This window comes from Oncorhynchus mykiss, chromosome 14 (genome assembly GCF_057628025.1).
Source record: "Oncorhynchus mykiss isolate SJ-2025 chromosome 14, ASM5762802v1, whole genome shotgun sequence".
NCBI lineage: Eukaryota > Metazoa > Chordata > Actinopteri > Salmoniformes > Salmonidae > Oncorhynchus > Oncorhynchus mykiss.
The window spans coordinates 35,392,385-35,411,556 of NC_143035.1; the positions used below are offsets into that span (position 1 = coordinate 35,392,385).

Below are 19,172 nucleotides of genomic sequence, written 5' to 3' on the forward strand. Positions count from 1 at the left end.
AAAGGCTCTTAACAGACTTAAATCATAGTGGGCCGTTAAGGAAAAGGCTCTTAACAGACTTAAATCATAGTGGGCCATTAAGGAAAAGGCTCTTAACAGACTTAAATCATAGTGGGCATTCAAAGAAAAGGCTCTTAACAGACTTAAATCATAGTGGGCCATTAAGGAAAAGGCTCTTAACAGATTTCATGAATTGAAAACACATATAATAGCTGTGAAAATCACAGTGGGCCTTTAAGTAATGCAGAGACATATTAACTAACATAATGAGGCACATATGGTTGAGCCTTAAAAATCAAAGTCCAACATGATCCAGATACTATCTCATTAACCACTGATATGCATTGTGATAAATATGGATTGCATGGGTCGACGATTCACATTTTAGCTATGACATCACTGAAAATAACAAATATTGATAAATTGAGGCAAGGTTTGCACATGTTATAAAGGACACGCTATCTCACGTTATCTCGATATCATACTACGTAAATTGCATTTTCCTATTGACTGCAATTTCATTACAGGTTAACACAATCCCTGCCTCCACAATACCTCATCACACACAAACAATCAGGGTCCCTTATCTGTCTTTGCTTGGTGTGAAAAATGTAAATGTCCTCCTGTCCTTGTCTAAAATACAAGCCTTAGTTTTCTAGGTTCCATTTGTAGACTCCATGTCCTCCTTCTGTCCTTGTCTTTATACCTCCACAGTTATAACTGTTCATGTGTGTTGGGCTGAATGGATGAACACACACACACGCACACACACACACACGCACACACACACGCACACGCACACACACACGCACACGCGCGAGGAGGGGAGACGGCGTTTCTCCTTCCTCCTCCATTTTGGATCTTCTCCTCCACTCCACTAACAGTGCCTGAGACATCTAATGCTGGCTACGTTGTGCGTCAACCTTCCCTTGTCCTTCAGTGGCGCTGGCCCACCATTTGTAAGTATTCATTCCTCCTGCCGTATGATTAATGTGTTGACTGGGGGACGTGACGTGGAGCAGTAAAGAGGGACGGCGGAGGATGGCGTCCCAAAATGGCATCCTATTCCCTACATAGTGCACTACTTTCGACTTAGGCCTATGGTCAAAAGCAGTGTACGATGTAGGGAATAGGATGTCATTTGAGACACATATATTTTCACACCGCCCAGTCCAGGCTGTCTGATTCATTACCCCCTAATTCAACATTCCACCATTAAAGCAGTAAGCTGGGCAGAGACTCTTATTGTATGAAGGGGAGATAAATAGTGAGAGAGAGGAATGGTGCCCTTTGGGTTTGTGTATGGTGAGGGAGACAATGTATGGCTTGGAACGAAAGCAGTATCAGGCTCAACCCTCCCTCCCTCCCTCCTTTTGCATTTGCAAGTCAGAGAGAAAATCCCCAAACAAATCCAATTTTGATAAACCACCATATCTATTGGGTGAAATACCACAGTGTGTCATCACAGCAGCAAGATTTGTGACCTGTTGCCACGAGAAAAAGGGCAACCAGTGAAGAACAAACACCATTGTAAATACAACCCATATTTATGTTTATTTATTTTCCCTTTTGTACTATTTGCACATCGTTAAAACACTGTATATAGCCATAATATGACATTTAAAATGTCTCTCTTCTTTTCCAACTTCTGTGTGTGTAATGTATACTGTCAAATTTTAATTGTTTATTCCACTTTTGTTAATTATCTATTTGACTTGCTATGGCAATGTAAACGTATGTTTCCCATGCCAATAAAGCCCCTTGAATTGAGATTGAATTGAAAGAGAGGTGACCGGTTGGTTAGTTGTTTGGTGTCTAGTGAGACACAGAGAGAAGGACGTCTTGACTCCTCGATCCATCACATTATTTCCTCATGATAGATGCCTGTATATCTCTTAGTGTGTGGTGATGTGATTAATGGGCTGAGATTAAAGAGAACCGTAAAGCCAACTAGTTGGAGGCTCCATCCTATGTTTTCTCTAAACATTTTGCCTTTGCGTGGGTCGCGGTGTCATGCAGCCTTGGAAAAAAAGGAAAATGCTGATTTGCACAAAGTCATTTTGGGAAGTGTCACGACTAACCATCATCACCTTCTCCTCGAGGAGTTGGTGCCTTGCCGTTCATTTTATGATTTCCCAAAGCAATTTAGCCCAATGCCAATACACGACCCTTTCCCAGTCATTCCAATTGGATTTCTTTCCATTCCTTTTTTTATATCGTGCTATCACTCTTTTACATTGAGGATTGGTATATTCATTATTAAAGGATCAGGTCACCTGAGAAGAATGTTGAAGTAGCAGTAATGTTAAGGGCTGGTTTCCCGGACACAAAGTCAAATAAAACAAATACCCTTCTAGTCTAGGACTGACTTCTAATAGAACAAATACCCTTCTAGTCTAGGACTGACTTCTAATAGAACAAATACCCATCTAGTCTAGGACTGACTTCTAATAGAACAAATACCCTTCTAGTCTAGGACTGACTTCTAATAAAACAAATACCTTACCCGTCTAGTCTAGGACTGACTTCTAATAGAACAAATACCCATCTAGTCTAGGACTGACTTCTAATAAAACAAATACCTTACCCGTCTAGTCTAGGACTGACTTCTAATAGAACAAATACCTTACCCGTCTAGTCTAGGACTGACTTCTAATAAAACAAATACCCGTCTAGTCTAGGACTGACTTCTAATAAAACAAATACCCTTCTAGTCTAGGACTGACTTCTAATAAAACAAATACCCATCTAGTCTAGGACTGACTTCTAATAAAACAAATACCCGTCTAGTCTAGGACTGACTTCTAATAGAACAAATACCCTTCTAGTCTAGGACTGACTTCTAATAAAACAAATACCCTTCTAGTCTAGGACTGACTTCTAATAAAACAAATACCCATCTAGTCTAGGACTGACTTCTAATAGAACAAATACCCATCTAGTCTAGGACTGATTTCTAATAAAACAAATACCCATCTAGTCTAGGACTGACTTCTAATAGAACAAATACCTTACCCGTCTAGTCTAGGACTGACTTCTAATAGAACAAATACCCATCTAGTCTAGGACTGACTTCTAATAGAACAAATACCTTACCCGTCTAGTCTAGGACTGACTTCTAATAGAACAAATACCCTTCTAGTCTAGGACTGACTTCTAATAAAACAAATACCCATCTAGTCTAGGACTGACTTCTAATAGAACAAATACCCATCTAGTCTAGGACTGACTTCTAATAAAACAAATACCCTTCTAGTCTAGGACTGACTTCTAATAAAACAAATACCCATCTAGTCTAGGACTGACTTCTAATAGAACAAATACCCATCTAGTCTAGGACTGACTTCTAATAGAACAAATACCCATCTAGTCTAGGACTGACTTCTAATAGAACAAATACCCATCTAGTCTAGGACTGACTTCTAATAGAACAAATACCTTACCCGTCTAGTCTAGGACTGACTTCTAATAGAACAAATACCCTTCTAGTCTAGGACTGACTTCTAATAAAACAAATACCCATCTAGTCTAGGACTGACTTCTAATAGAACAAATACCCATCTAGTCTAGGACTGACTTCTAATAAAACAAATACCCTTCTAGTCTAGGACTGACTTCTAATAAAACAAATACCCATCTAGTCTAGGACTGACTTCTAATAGAACAAATACCCATCTAGTCTAGGACTGACTTCTAATAGAACAAATACCCTTCTAGTCTAGGACTGACTTCTAATAAAACAAATACCCTTCTAGTCTAGGACTGACTTCTAATAGAACAAATACCTTACCCGTCTAGTCTAGGACTGACTTCTAATAGAACAAATACCTTACCCGTCTAGTCTAGGACTGACTTCTAATAAAACAAATACCTTACCCGTCTAGTCTAGGACTGACTTCTAATAGAACAAATACCCATCTAGTCTAGGACTGACTTCTAATAAAACAAATACCCATCTAGTCTAGGACTGACTTCTAATAGAGCAAATACCCGTCTAGTCTAGGACTGACTTCTAATAAAACAAATACCTTACCCGTCTAGTCTAGGACTGACTTCTAATAGAACAAATACCCATCTAGTCTAGGACTGACTTCTAATAAAACAAATACCCATCTAGTCTAGGACTGACTTCTAATAGAGCAAATACCCTTCTAGTCTAGGACTGACTTCTAATAGAGCAAATACCTGTCTAGTCTAGGACTGACTTCTAATAAAACAAATACCCTTCTAGTCTAGGACTGACTTCTAATAGAACAAATACCTTACCCGTCTAGTCTAGGACTGACTTCTAATAGAACAAATACCTTACCCGTCTAGTCTAGGACTGACTTCTAATAAAACAAATACCCTTCTAGTCTAGGACTGACTTCTAATAGAACAAATACCCTTCTAGTCTAGGACTGACTTCTAATAGAACAAATACCCATCTAGTCTAGGACTGACTTCTAATAGAACAAATACCCTTCTAGTCTAGGACTGACTTCTAATAAAACAAATACCTTACCCGTCTAGTCTAGGACTGACTTCTAATAGAACAAATACCCGTCTAGTCTAGGACTGACTTCTAATAAAACAAATACCTTACCCGTCTAGTCTAGGACTGACTTCTAATAGAACAAATACCTTACCCGTCTAGTCTAGGACTGACTTCTAATAAAACAAATACCCGTCTAGTCTAGGACTGACTTCTAATAAAACAAATACCCTTCTAGTCTAGGACTGACTTCTAATAAAACAAATACCCATCTAGTCTAGGACTGACTTCTAATAAAACAAATACCCGTCTAGTCTAGGACTGACTTCTAATAGAACAAATACCCTTCTAGTCTAGGACTGACTTCTAATAAAACAAATACCCTTCTAGTCTAGGACTGACTTCTAATAGAACAAATACCCATCTAGTCTAGGACTGACTTCTAATAGAACAAATACCTTACCCGTCTAGTCTAGGACTGACTTCTAATAGAACAAATACCCTTCTAGTCTAGGACTGACTTCTAATAAAACAAATACCCATCTAGTCTAGGACTGACTTCTAATAGAACAAATACCCATCTAGTCTAGGACTGACTTCTAATAAAACAAATACCCTTCTAGTCTAGGACTGACTTCTAATAAAACAAATACCCATCTAGTCTAGGACTGACTTCTAATAGAACAAATACCCATCTAGTCTAGGACTGACTTCTAATAGAACAAATACCCTTCTAGTCTAGGACTGACTTCTAATAAAACAAATACCCTTCTAGTCTAGGACTGACTTCTAATAGAACAAATACCTTACCCGTCTAGTCTAGGACTGACTTCTAATAGAACAAATACCTTACCCGTCTAGTCTAGGACTGACTTCTAATAAAACAAATACCTTACCCGTCTAGTCTAGGACTGACTTCTATTAGAACAAATACCCATCTAGTCTAGGACTGACTTCTAATAAAACAAATACCCATCTAGTCTAGGACTGACTTCTAATAGAGCAAATACCCGTCTAGTCTAGGACTGACTTCTAATAAAACAAATACCTTACCCGTCTAGTCTAGGACTGACTTCTAATAGAACAAATACCCATCTAGTCTAGGACTGACTTCTAATAAAACAAATACCCATCTAGTCTAGGACTGACTTCTAATAGAGCAAATACCCTTCTAGTCTAGGACTGACTTCTAATAGAGCAAATACCTGTCTAGTCTAGGACTGACTTCTAATAAAACAAATACCCTTCTAGTCTAGGACTGACTTCTAATAGAACAAATACCTTACCCGTCTAGTCTAGGACTGACTTCTAATAGAACAAATACCTTACCCGTCTAGTCTAGGACTGACTTCTAATAAAACAAATACCCTTCTAGTCTAGGACTGACTTCTAATAGAACAAATACCCTTCTAGTCTAGGACTGACTTCTAATAGAACAAATACCCATCTAGTCTAGGACTGACTTCTAATAGAACAAATACCCTTCTAGTCTAGGACTGACTTCTAATAAAACAAATACCTTACCCGTCTAGTCTAGGACTGACTTCTAATAGAACAAATACCCGTCTAGTCTAGGACTGACTTCTAATAAAACAAATACCTTACCCGTCTAGTCTAGGACTGACTTCTAATAGAACAAATACCTTACCCGTCTAGTCTAGGACTGACTTCTAATAAAACAAATACCCGTCTAGTCTAGGACTGACTTCTAATAAAACAAATACCCTTCTAGTCTAGGACTGACTTCTAATAAAACAAATACCCATCTAGTCTAGGACTGACTTCTAATAAAACAAATACCCGTCTAGTCTAGGACTGACTTCTAATAGAACAAATACCCTTCTAGTCTAGGACTGACTTCTAATAAAACAAATACCCTTCTAGTCTAGGACTGACTTCTAATAGAACAAATACCCATCTAGTCTAGGACTGACTTCTAATAAAACAAATACCCGTCTAGTCTAGGACTGACTTCTAATAGAACAAATACCCTTCTAGTCTAGGACTGACTTCTAATAAAACAAATACCCTTCTAGTCTAGGACTGACTTCTAATAGAACAAATACCTTACCCGTCTAGTCTAGGACTGACTTCTAATAGAACAAATACCTTACCCGTCTAGTCTAGGACTGACTTCTAATAAAACAAATACCTTACCCGTCTAGTCTAGGACTGACTTCTAATAGAACAAATACCCATCTAGTCTAGGACTGACTTCTAATAAAACAAATACCCATCTAGTCTAGGACTGACTTCTAATAGAGCAAATACCCGTCTAGTCTAGGACTGACTTCTAATAAAACAAATACCTTACCCGTCTAGTCTAGGACTGACTTCTAATAGAACAAATACCCATCTAGTCTAGGACTGACTTCTAATAAAACAAATACCCATCTAGTCTAGGACTGACTTCTAATAGAGCAAATACCCTTCTAGTCTAGGACTGACTTCTAATAGAGCAAATACCTGTCTAGTCTAGGACTGACTTCTAATAAAACAAATACCCTTCTAGTCTAGGACTGACTTCTAATAGAACAAATACCTTACCCGTCTAGTCTAGGACTGACTTCTAATAGAACAAATACCTTACCCGTCTAGTCTAGGACTGACTTCTAATAAAACAAATACCCTTCTAGTCTAGGACTGACTTCTAATAGAACAAATACCCTTCTAGTCTAGGACTGACTTCTAATAGAACAAATACCCATCTAGTCTAGGACTGACTTCTAATAGAACAAATACCCTTCTAGTCTAGGACTGACTTCTAATAAAACAAATACCTTACCCGTCTAGTCTAGGACTGACTTCTAATAGAACAAATACCCGTCTAGTCTAGGACTGACTTCTAATAAAACAAATACCTTACCCGTCTAGTCTAGGACTGACTTCTAATAGAACAAATACCTTACCCGTCTAGTCTAGGACTGACTTCTAATAAAACAAATACCCGTCTAGTCTAGGACTGACTTCTAATAAAACAAATACCCTTCTAGTCTAGGACTGACTTCTAATAAAACAAATACCCATCTAGTCTAGGACTGACTTCTAATAAAACAAATACCCGTCTAGTCTAGGACTGACTTCTAATAGAACAAATACCCTTCTAGTCTAGGACTGACTTCTAATAAAACAAATACCCTTCTAGTCTAGGACTGACTTCTAATAGAACAAATACCCATCTAGTCTAGGACTGACTTCTAATAGAACAAATACCTTACCCGTCTAGTCTAGGACTGACTTCTAATAGAACAAATACCCTTCTAGTCTAGGACTGACTTCTAATAAAACAAATACCCATCTAGTCTAGGACTGACTTCTAATAGAACAAATACCCGTCTAGTCTAGGACTGACTTCTAATAAAACAAATACCTTACCCGTCTAGTCTAGGACTGACTTCTAATAGAACAAATACCTTACCCGTCTAGTCTAGGACTGACTTCTAATAAAACAAATACCCGTCTAGTCTAGGACTGACTTCTAATAAAACAAATACCCTTCTAGTCTAGGACTGACTTCTAATAAAACAAATACCCATCTAGTCTAGGACTGACTTCTAATAAAACAAATACCCGTCTAGTCTAGGACTGACTTCTAATAGAACAAATACCCTTCTAGTCTAGGACTGACTTCTAATAAAACAAATACCCTTCTAGTCTAGGACTGACTTCTAATAGAACAAATACCCATCTAGTCTAGGACTGACTTCTAATAAAACAAATACCCGTCTAGTCTAGGACTGACTTCTAATAGAACAAATACCCTTCTAGTCTAGGACTGACTTCTAATAAAACAAATACCCTTCTAGTCTAGGACTGACTTCTAATAGAACAAATACCTTACCCGTCTAGTCTAGGACTGACTTCTAATAGAACAAATACCTTACCCGTCTAGTCTAGGACTGACTTCTAATAAAACAAATACCTTACCCGTCTAGTCTAGGACTGACTTCTAATAAAACAAATACCCATCTAGTCTAGGACTGACTTCTAATAAAACAAATACCCATCTAGTCTAGGACTGACTTCTAATAGAGCAAATACCCGTCTAGTCTAGGACTGACTTCTAATAAAACAAATACCTTACCCGTCTAGTCTAGGACTGACTTCTAATAGAACAAATACCCATCTAGTCTAGGACTGACTTCTAATAAAACAAATACCCATCTAGTCTAGGACTGACTTCTAATAGAGCAAATACCCTTCTAGTCTAGGACTGACTTCTAATAGAGCAAATACCTGTCTAGTCTAGGACTGACTTCTAATAAAACAAATACCCTTCTAGTCTAGGACTGACTTCTAATAGAACAAATACCTTACCCGTCTAGTCTAGGACTGACTTCTAATAGAACAAATACCTTACCCGTCTAGTCTAGGACTGACTTCTAATAAAACAAATACCCTTCTAGTCTAGGACTGACTTCTAATAGAACAAATACCCTTCTAGTCTAGGACTGACTTCTAATAGAACAAATACCCATCTAGTCTAGGACTGACTTCTAATAGAACAAATACCCTTCTAGTCTAGGACTGACTTCTAATAAAACAAATACCTTACCCGTCTAGTCTAGGACTGACTTCTAATAGAACAAATACCCGTCTAGTCTAGGACTGACTTCTAATAAAACAAATACCTTACCCGTCTAGTCTAGGACTGACTTCTAATAGAACAAATACCTTACCCGTCTAGTCTAGGACTGACTTCTAATAAAACAAATACCCGTCTAGTCTAGGACTGACTTCTAATAAAACAAATACCCTTCTAGTCTAGGACTGACTTCTAATAAAACAAATACCCATCTAGTCTAGGACTGACTTCTAATAAAACAAATACCCGTCTAGTCTAGGACTGACTTCTAATAGAACAAATACCCTTCTAGTCTAGGACTGACTTCTAATAAAACAAATACCCTTCTAGTCTAGGACTGACTTCTAATAGAACAAATACCCATCTAGTCTAGGACTGACTTCTAATAGAACAAATACCTTACCCGTCTAGTCTAGGACTGACTTCTAATAGAACAAATACCCTTCTAGTCTAGGACTGACTTCTAATAAAACAAATACCCATCTAGTCTAGGACTGACTTCTAATAGAACAAATACCCATCTAGTCTAGGACTGACTTCTAATAAAACAAATACCCTTCTAGTCTAGGACTGACTTCTAATAAAACAAATACCCATCTAGTCTAGGACTGACTTCTAATAGAACAAATACCCATCTAGTCTAGGACTGACTTCTAATAGAACAAATACCCTTCTAGTCTAGGACTGACTTCTAATAAAACAAATACCCTTCTAGTCTAGGACTGACTTCTAATAGAACAAATACCTTACCCGTCTAGTCTAGGACTGACTTCTAATAGAACAAATACCTTACCCGTCTAGTCTAGGACTGACTTCTAATAAAACAAATACCTTACCCGTCTAGTCTAGGACTGACTTCTAATAGAACAAATACCCATCTAGTCTAGGACTGACTTCTAATAAAACAAATACCCATCTAGTCTAGGACTGACTTCTAATAGAGCAAATACCCGTCTAGTCTAGGACTGACTTCTAATAAAACAAATACCTTACCCGTCTAGTCTAGGACTGACTTCTAATAGAACAAATACCCATCTAGTCTAGGACTGACTTCTAATAAAACAAATACCCATCTAGTCTAGGACTGACTTCTAATAGAGCAAATACCCTTCTAGTCTAGGACTGACTTCTAATAGAGCAAATACCTGTCTAGTCTAGGACTGACTTCTAATAAAACAAATACCCTTCTAGTCTAGGACTGACTTCTAATAGAACAAATACCTTACCCGTCTAGTCTAGGACTGACTTCTAATAGAACAAATACCTTACCCGTCTAGTCTAGGACTGACTTCTAATAAAACAAATACCCTTCTAGTCTAGGACTGACTTCTAATAGAACAAATACCCTTCTAGTCTAGGACTGACTTCTAATAGAACAAATACCCATCTAGTCTAGGACTGACTTCTAATAGAACAAATACCCTTCTAGTCTAGGACTGACTTCTAATAAAACAAATACCTTACCCGTCTAGTCTAGGACTGACTTCTAATAGAACAAATACCCGTCTAGTCTAGGACTGACTTCTAATAAAACAAATACCTTACCCGTCTAGTCTAGGACTGACTTCTAATAGAACAAATACCTTACCCGTCTAGTCTAGGACTGACTTCTAATAAAACAAATACCCGTCTAGTCTAGGACTGACTTCTAATAAAACAAATACCCTTCTAGTCTAGGACTGACTTCTAATAAAACAAATACCCATCTAGTCTAGGACTGACTTCTAATAAAACAAATACCCGTCTAGTCTAGGACTGACTTCTAATAGAACAAATACCCTTCTAGTCTAGGACTGACTTCTAATAAAACAAATACCCTTCTAGTCTAGGACTGACTTCTAATAGAACAAATACCCATCTAGTCTAGGACTGACTTCTAATAGAACAAATACCTTACCCGTCTAGTCTAGGACTGACTTCTAATAGAACAAATACCTGTCTAGTCTAGGACTGACTTCTAATAAAACAAATACCCATCTAGTCTAGGACTGACTTCTAATAGAACAAATACCCATCTAGTCTAGGACTGATTTCTAATAAAACAAATACCCATCTAGTCTAGGACTGACTTCTAATAGAACAAATACCTTACCCGTCTAGTCTAGGACTGACTTCTAATAGAACAAATACCCATCTAGTCTAGGACTGACTTCTAATAGAACAAATACCTTACCCGTCTAGTCTAGGACTGACTTCTAATAGAACAAATACCCTTCTAGTCTAGGACTGACTTCTAATAAAACAAATACCCATCTAGTCTAGGACTGACTACTAATAGAACAAATACCCATCTAGTCTAGGACTGACTTCTAATAAAACAAATACCCTTCTAGTCTAGGACTGACTTCTAATAAAACAAATACCCATCTAGTCTAGGACTGACTTCTAATAGAACAAATACCCATCTAGTCTAGGACTGACTTCTAATAGAACAAATACCCATCTAGTCTAGGACTGACTTCTAATAGAACAAATACCCATCTAGTCTAGGACTGACTTCTAATAGAACAAATACCTTACCCGTCTAGTCTAGGACTGACTTCTAATAGAACAAATACCCTTCTAGTCTAGGACTGACTTCTAATAAAACAAATACCCATCTAGTCTAGGACTGACTTCTAATAGAACAAATACCCATCTAGTCTAGGACTGACTTCTAATAAAACAAATACCCTTCTAGTCTAGGACTGACTTCTAATAAAACAAATACCCATCTAGTCTAGGACTGACTTCTAATAGAACAAATACCCATCTAGTCTAGGACTGACTTCTAATAGAACAAATACCCTTCTAGTCTAGGACTGACTTCTAATAAAACAAATACCCTTCTAGTCTAGGACTGACTTCTAATAGAACAAATACCTTACCCGTCTAGTCTAGGACTGACTTCTAATAGAACAAATACCTTACCCGTCTAGTCTAGGACTGACTTCTAATAAAACAAATACCTTACCCGTCTAGTCTAGGACTGACTTCTAATAGAACAAATACCCATCTAGTCTAGGACTGACTTCTAATAAAACAAATACCCATCTAGTCTAGGACTGACTTCTAATAGAGCAAATACCCGTCTAGTCTAGGACTGACTTCTAATAAAACAAATACCTTACCCGTCTAGTCTAGGACTGACTTCTAATAGAACAAATACCCATCTAGTCTAGGACTGACTTCTAATAAAACAAATACCCATCTAGTCTAGGACTGACTTCTAATAGAGCAAATACCCTTCTAGTCTAGGACTGACTTCTAATAGAGCAAATACCTGTCTAGTCTAGGACTGACTTCTAATAAAACAAATACCCTTCTAGTCTAGGACTGACTTCTAATAGAACAAATACCTTACCCGTCTAGTCTAGGACTGACTTCTAATAGAACAAATACCTTACCCGTCTAGTCTAGGACTGACTTCTAATAAAACAAATACCCATCTAGTCTAGGACTGACTTCTAATAGAACAAATACCCTTCTAGTCTAGGACTGACTTCTAATAGAACAAATACCCTTCTAGTCTAGGACTGACTTCTAATAGAACAAATACCCGTCTAGTCTAGGACTGACTTCTAATAAAACAAATACCTTACCCGTCTAGTCTAGGACTGACTTCTAATAGAACAAATACCTTACCCGTCTAGTCTAGGACTGACTTCTAATAGAACAAATACCTTACCCGTCTAGTCTAGGACTGACTTCTAATAGAACAAATACCCGTCTAGTCTAGGACTGACTTCTAATAAAACAAATACCCATCTAGTCTAGGACTGACTTCTAATAGAACAAATACCCATCTAGTCTAGGACTGACTTCTAATAGAACAAATACCCGTCTAGTCTAGGACTGACTTCTTTGAACATGACCTTTTGCTTCACAGTTGCAACACAACTAAATTGTCTCTCTCACCGGTTCTGTACAGGTTCTTGCCTCAGAACGGCAGAAATTCTGGATTTTAGACATTTGTTAATATAAACCTGTTTAAAACTGGATTTCACAGTTGCAACATACCAAATAGTGTCGCAGAGTGTCCCTATCATCTTTACTACCAGTACTGCACTACTTAAAAATGACATCAAACATGATTTTAGACAAATGTTTATTGAAAACTGTTTAAAAAGCCACAGTATCGATCATTTCTGCGTTGTACTAGTTGCATTGTCGATACTGCCTGAATACATGATTTTAGGCCATGTTCACGTAAATCTGTTTAGAGATATAAGTCACAGTTGAAATACAACTAAATAGTCCCTTATCATTTCTCTCACTAGTGCTCTACGGGCAGAAATTCTGGATTTTAGACATTGTTAATGTTAAACTGTTTACAAATATTCTTCACAGTTGAAACACAACTAAATTATAACATCTTTATACTACGTAATATATTTAGTACTTTTTAAATATTTTGTACTTCAATACTCCAAAAGTATTTTGTTCTATGTGTTATTTTTTTGTATGTATTATCTTTTACTTCGCAGAGAAAATGATGAGTTCACATAATTTAGCCCCTTCATGTCCTGCAGACACCGGCAGAGAGTAGCTTCCACTTGGTTATCTGTCGCATGCCACTTATTTACCTAGCTAATCCAGTTTTATTTACCTAGCTAATCCAGTCTTATTTACCTAGCTAATCCAGTTTTATTTACCTAGCTAATCCAGTTTTATTTACCTAGCTAATCCAGTTTTATTTACCTAGCTATTCCAGTCTTATTTACCTAGCTATTCCAGTCTTATTTACCTAGCTAATCCAGTCTTATTTACCTAGCTAATCCAGTCTTATTTACCTAGCTAATCCAGTTTTATTTACCTAGCTAATCCAGTTTTATTTACCTAGCTATTCCAGTCTTATTTACCTAGCTAATCCAGTTTTATTTACCTAGCTAATCCAGTTTTATTTACCTAGCTATTCCAGTCTTATTTACCTAGCTAATCCAGTTTTATTTACCTAGCTAATCCAGTCTTATTTACCTAGCTAATCCAGTTTTATTTACCTAGCTAATCCAGTTTTATTTACCTAGCTAATCCAGTTTTATTTACCTAGCTAATCCAGTCTTATTTACCTAGCTAATCCAGTCTTATTTACCTAGCTAATCCAGTATTATTTACCTAGCTATTCCAGTCTTATTTACCTAGCTAATCCAGTTTTATTTACCTAGCTAATCCAGTCTTATTTACCTAGCTAATCCAGTTTTATTTACCTAGCTAATCCAGTTTTATTTACCTAGATAATCCAGTTTTATTTACCTAGCTAATCCAGTCTCTTATCCCCCGTTGTTCTCAGACGTGGTGGTACAGTACAACCTCAGAACACACACACCCGAGACGATCCCGTGTGAAAGATTCCACTTGAACAGTAGCTAATCAGGCCTAATGAGCTGATTATCCTGGATCAATCAGGAAGTGTGGTCCTAATAAGGCCCTGTCATCGTTAGCCAGCGGAACACTGGAACACTGTATCTGCAGTCTAGGGGTCACATCATGTCACCTAGTTATTAATATATCTCAGTTTGGACTAGAGGGGAAAAGAAAAGGATAGCTGAAAGAAAGTAGCTATCCACTTAGCTGAGACGTTTCTGGACGCTAATATTTTAGACTAGAGTTAAGTTTTTTGGGTTGCTTTTAGTGACTGCCTGGCATGGAGGCATTGGCCGACTAGCATCACAAATGAGCCACGGACAAATGTCTTCCTTTTTAAAACCATGGAAAAACCATGGAATTACAGTATGTAACCGAATGGAATACATTTTGTGCACTAACAATTAGATATCTTACAAATCCAATTTGTACTACTGAACAAAAATATAAACGCAACATGTAAATGTTTCATGAGCTGAAATGTAAATGTTTGTAAATGTTTCATGTTTCATGAGCGGAAATAAAGATCCCAGAAATGTTCCATTCGCACAAAAAGCTTATTTCTCTCAAATGTTGCGCACAAATTTGTTTACTTCCCTGTTAGTGAGCATTTCTCCTTCACCAAGATAATCCATCCACCTGACAGGTGTGGCATATCAATAATCTGATTAAACAGCATGATCATTACACAGGTGCACCTTCTGCAGGGGACAATAAAAGGCCACTCTAAAATGAGCAGTTTTTTCACAACACAATGTCACAGATGTCTCATGTTTTGAGGGTACATGCAATTAACATGCTGACTGCAAGAATGTCCACCAGAGTGTTAAATTCTCTACCTTAAGCCACCTCCAACATTGTTTTTGAGAATTTGGCATTATGTCCAACTGGACTAAAACCCGCAGACCACGTGTAACCACGCCAGCCCAGGACCACCACACCCGGCTTCTTCGGACAGCTGGTAAAACTGAGGAGTATTTCTGTCTGTAATAAAGCCATTTTGTGAGGATAAACTCATTCTGATTGGCTGGGCCTGGCTCCCAAGTGGGTGGGCCTATGTCATCCCGCCCCCCCCCCCCCCCCCCCCCCAGAGCTGCGCCCCTGCCCAGTCATGTGAAATCCATAGATTAGGGCCTAATGAATTTATTTCAATTGACTGATTTCCTTATATACAGTGCCTTGCGAAAGTATTCGGCCCCCTTGAACTTTGCGACCTTTTGCCACATTTCAGGCTTCAAACATAAAGATGGGGTATGTCTCTATCAGTTTTGCACATCGAGAGACTGAAATTTTTTCCCATTCCTCCTTGCAAAACAGCTCGAGCTCAGTGAGGTTGGATGGAGAGCATTTGTGAACAGCAGTTTTCAGTTCTTTCCACAGATTCTCGATTGGATTCAGGTCTGGACTTTGACTTGGCCATTCTAACACCTGGATATGTTTATTTTTGAACCATTCCATTGTAGATTTTGCTTTATGTTTTGGATCATTGTCTTGTTGGAAGACAAATCTCCATCCCAGTCTCAGGTCTTTTGCAGACTCCATCAGGTTTTCTTCCAGAATGGTCCTGTATTTGGCTCCATCCATCTTCCCATCAATTTTAACCATCTTCCCTGTCCCTGCTGAAGAAAAGCAGGCCCAAACCATGATGCTGCCACCACCATGTTTGACAGTGGGCATGGTGTGTTCAGGGTGATGAGCTGTGTTGCTTTTACGCCAAACATAACGTTTTGCATTGTTGCCAAAAAGTTCAATTTTGGTTTCATCTGACCAGAGCACCTTCTTCCACATGTTTGGTGTGTCTCCCAGGTGGCTTGTGGCAAACTTTAAACGACACCTTTTATGGATATCTTTAAGAAATGGCTTTCTTCTTGCCACTCTTCCATAAAGGCCAGATTTGTGCAATATACGACTGATTGTTGTCCTATGGACAGAGTCTCCCACCTCAGCTGTAGATCTCTGCAGTTCATCCAGAGTGATCATGGGCCTCATGGCTGCATCTCTGATCAGTCTTCTCCTTGTATGAGCTGAAAGTTTAGAGGGACGGCCAGGTCTTGGTAGATTTGCAGTGGTCTGATACTCCTTCCATTTCAATATTATCGCTTGCACAGTGCTCCTTGGGATGTTTAAAGCTTGGGAAATCTTTTTGTATCCAAATCCGGCTTTAAACTTCTTCACAACAGTATCTCGGACCTGCCTGGTGTGTTCCTTGTTCTTCATGATGCTCTCTGCGCTTTTAACGGACCTCTGAGACTATCACAATGCAGGTGCATTTATACGGAGACTTGATTACATACAGGTGGATTGTATTTATCATCATTAGTCATTAAGGTCAACATTGGATCATTCAGAGATCCTCACTGAACTTCTGGAGAGAGTTTGCTGCACTGAAAGTAAAGGGGCTGAATAATTTTGCACGCCCAATTTTTTCAGTTTTTGATTTGTTAAAAAAGTTTAAAATATCCAATAAATGTCGTTCCACTTCATGATTGTGTCCCACTTGTTGTTGATTCTTCACAAAAAAATACAGTTTTATATCTTTATGTTTGAAGCCTGAAATGTGGCAAAAGGTCGCAAAGTTCAAGGGGGCCGAATACTTTCGCAAGGCACTGTATGAACTGTAACTCAGTAAAATCTTTTAAATTGTTGCGCGTTGTGTTTATATTTTTTGTTCAGTATAAATACGTTACGAATTTGTTCCTCTTAAGATCCTGGAGTGCATCTTTAATGCATGGGCTATGTGGCTGATGTTATTGTGGTTGGGTATAGGCTACAGACATGTCTCTATGGATAATTAAATAATGTATTATTATGAATTCTGCAATTGCTATAATTCCATTGATATTCTTTATACAATCCTTAAAGGAGACACACCATTGATATACTGTATTCTGCAGTTGGGTCAAGTTTTAATCAAGTCAATATTTATTCATGTTTATTCGGTAAGGCCTTTCTTAATATCAGTCTCGAGAGAGAAGCTTGTGAAATTACATGCCGTTTGCTATTATTTTATTCAATGCTGGTGGATAATATTGGTAGGCTGCAGTTGGGCAACTGATTTCATTATTTAGTTTACTCCTAAAATCTTTCTCTCTTTCGTTCAATCTTGAGAGAAGCTTGTCGGGTACATGTGTGTGTGAGTGTGTGTGTGTGAGTGTGTGTGTGTGTGTGTGTGTGTGTGTGTGAGTGTGTGTGTGTGTGTGTGTGTGTGTGTGTGTGTGTGTGTGTGTGTGTGTGTGTGTGTGTGTGTGTGTGTGTGTGTGAGTGTGTGTGTGTGTGTGTGTGTATGTGTGTGTGTGTGTGTGAGTGTGTGTGTGTGTGTGTGTGTGTGTGTGTGTGTGTGTGTGTGTGTGTGTGTGTGTGTGTGTGTGTGAGTGTGTGTGTGTGTGTGTGTGAGTGTGTGTGTGTGTGTGTGTGTGTGTGTGTGTGTGTGTGTGTGTGTGTGTGTGTGAGTGAGTGTGTGTATGTGTGTTTGTGTGTGTGTGTCGAGGGAGTGGGCTGCTGCTGGACAGTCAGTCTATACTTCAAGGCAACGGGCAGATGAATAGTCTGCCTGTTGCTATTGATCTGCAGTCTGCAGTTACACCATCTGGCCAGGAGGGGGAGACCTCAATCTGTCACCTTCACATAGAGGTACGCACACACACATAAACATCCACACACACTAGCACTCTCACATGCACGTACACACACACACACACACACACACACACACACACACACACACACACACACACACACACACACACACACACACACACACACACACACACACACACACACACACACACACACACACACACACACACACACACAGGAAAGGCTGCAGCGTTCGTTTGTAGATTTCACCCTCATTGTCTTTCTAACCAGCGACCATCAGTTTTCAACCAGGTCAGGTAGTAGCTGATGGGCACTCTCTAGGTTATCAGTGACAATCATCGATCAATTAAACACCAACGGAGAAACAACACGATTTCCACTGCGGCTGTTGAAGATTGGTCCTGGAGCTGAGTGTGTGTGTGCTATGTATCCCGATGCTCAGCCAGAACCAGAGAGAACCAGAGAGGTTGTTTTATTGTGTCGAGGGTAGAAGTGACAGGTTCCTCACTGCAGAGAGAACAGAGGAGCAGTCCTCTGGGATGAACTGGCTGAAAGATAACCTTTAGAAGGCTGGATGATAGCCTTTAGAAGGCTGAATGATAGCCTTTAGAAGGCTGAACTGGCTGAATGATAGCCTTTAGAAGGCTGCACTGGCTGAATGATAGGCTTTAGAAGGTTGAACTGGCTGAATGAAAGCCTTTAGAAGGTTGAACTGGCTGAATGAAAGCCTTTAGAAGGTTTAACTGGCTGAATGATAGCCTTTAGAAGGTTGAACTGGCTGAATGATAGCCTTTAGAAGGCTGACCTGGCTGAATGATAGCCTTTAGAAGGTTGCACTGGCTGAATGATAGCCTTTAGAAGGTTGAACTGGCTGAATGATAGCCTTTAGAAGGCTGCACTGGCTGAATGATAGCCTTTAAAAGGTTGAACGATAGCCGTTAGAAGGCTGAATGATAGCCTTTAGAAGGTTGCACTGGCTGAATGATAGCCTTTAGAAGGTTGAACTGGCTGAATGATAGCCTTTAGAAGGTTGAACTGGCTGAATGATAGCCTTTAGAAGGCTGACTGATAGCCTTTAGAAGGTTGAACTGGCTGAATGATAGCCTTTAGAAGTCTGAATGATAGCCTTTAGAAGGCTGAATGATAGCCTTTAGAAGATTGAACTGGCTGAAT

At 38.8% G+C, this 19,172-nt stretch overlaps 1 protein-coding gene across 12 annotated transcripts in view; it reads right to left on the reverse strand.

The window, feature by feature from the left end:
- Positions 1-19,172, reverse strand: part of glra1 (glycine receptor, alpha 1) — a 116,107-nt gene that overhangs the window by 4,969 nt on the left and 91,966 nt on the right. The window lies entirely within an intron of this gene.